This window comes from Sinocyclocheilus rhinocerous, unplaced genomic scaffold, assembly GCF_001515625.1.
Source record: "Sinocyclocheilus rhinocerous isolate Xijiao unplaced genomic scaffold, SAMN03320098_v1.1 scaffold382, whole genome shotgun sequence".
NCBI classification, from domain to species: domain Eukaryota; kingdom Metazoa; phylum Chordata; class Actinopteri; order Cypriniformes; family Cyprinidae; genus Sinocyclocheilus; species Sinocyclocheilus rhinocerous.
Window position 1 is genome coordinate 196,225 of NW_015642829.1, and position 1,887 is coordinate 198,111.

Sequence of the window (1,887 nt, forward strand, 5' to 3'; positions counted from 1 at the left end):
TCGGGGAGGAGACGGGGTGGCAATGCACATGAGCACAATCTTTCTCTGACTGGGATTTATAAAAGGATTTTTGCGCAGGTTCTGGCGTACGAATGGTTTTATAAATCTGAAAACTTTTGTGCGTACGCAGAATCTAGCTTTTGTGCGTACGTACACTTTTAGGATGAATTCTACGTAAAGTTTTATTAATGAGGCCCCTGGTTTTAACCCAGAAAACTGAAACTTGACCATATCTGTCAGGGAATAGGCTGGATTCAGGTGCGGGTTCAACAGAGGCTTTATTGTACAGAGATTTATCACCACGGGCAATGAGCGCCTCCGCGGACAGTTCGTGTGGACGTGGAATCCCCAACCACACAGATGGGTGGATAGCAGCGGCTGGAACAAGCCGCAACAGCGGCAGTCAGTGGAGACCCGGAGGGGCAGCTCGCTAATCCGAGCGAGAGGCTGAGCAACCCAACAACGAGACCGCAGAGTCCCAAGGTAGGCGGATGCCGGAAGAAGCCCACGGGTTCCTGAATGCACAGTGAGGTGCGGGAAAATAAACAGGCAGCTATGAGCACTGGAGCCTGGACAAGACAAGACAGGACTGGTAAGCGATACTAACACTGACAGTCAGAGCAAGGGAATAATCACAACAATCTGACAAAAGACAGAGAAACACGAGGAGCTATAAAGGGAAGCTAATGAGATAACAAGAACCTAGTGTGAAACAAGAGGCGAGCAGAGAAACAAGGAGGGGGGGAAACAATCATGCTGACAAATGCGCACGTGGCGAGCTGTCAAACCATGCCACGCGCCACAACACACAACACCCAAACACAGAGACAGCAAGGAACAGGTGATCAGACCCGAGACCCGACACCCAAGGGTAAAGACTTCTCCAAGAGCTTGGAGTCAGAAGTCAACTAAGTCCAATCAATGAGGAGGAGATCAGAGGTGTTGGTAAGGGTGTGCTTTATAAAAGCACTGCGAAATTTAGAATTTGCTATTCACGGAAAGCACTGCCTCGTGTGAGCTATGCTTTGATCAAAGCAGCTCTCAGAACACCTAAGATTGAGAATTGTTGACTTGCATACAGCTGGCAAAGGTTACAAAAGTATATATTTCTTGCTGAACTGAAACTGTTTTCTGAAGCAGAATGATCCAGTATTCCTCCTGACCAGTGTGCTAGTCTGGTGCAAGTACAAAAATTATTTGGTGGATGTAATTGCTGCTAAAGGAAGGCCAGGAACACCAAATTAAAGGATGTGCAGCATAGCACAAGGGTTAAGATATCTTTTATGTTCTGCAGAAGAAAGAAATGTAAGAAAGAAAAAAATACAGGTTTGGAACATGAGGGTGAGTAAATGATGAAAGAATTTTCAGTTGTATCCCTTTAGACATTCTTGGTCTGTCCGCTATTGTGAAAATCAGATCATTTTTGTGACCAATCTATGAAACCCAGGAGTCCACATACATTTTCCTAAAACTCGCAGAGATCAAATTTAGATGTGTAAGGTACATTTACATTATTTTTTACGTTACATTTATGTGCATGTACATTACATTTACATTAAAGTGACATGTCACAATTTCATTGTTCATTAATATACATTAAGAAATTAATTTTTCACCTGTTTTTTTTTCTTTTCTTTTTTCTGTGACATTCAGTTTGTTTCAGTTACCTTTTTGATGCATCTCTGTCTAGAAGCCCGGAAAGCCTAGTCTCTGTTTACAGGCAGGGTCTGACTTATGTGCTGCAGAAATTGGCCTGATGCACTTCCAAAGAAGGGCATTAAAATAGCATCTTGCTCAGAGTTTCAGACTCGGCACAGCATTAACTTTTGTTGACAGGGAGTGTTTCTTTCAAGCTTAGTCTTCTTTAGGGCAGATATTTTTTTTTTA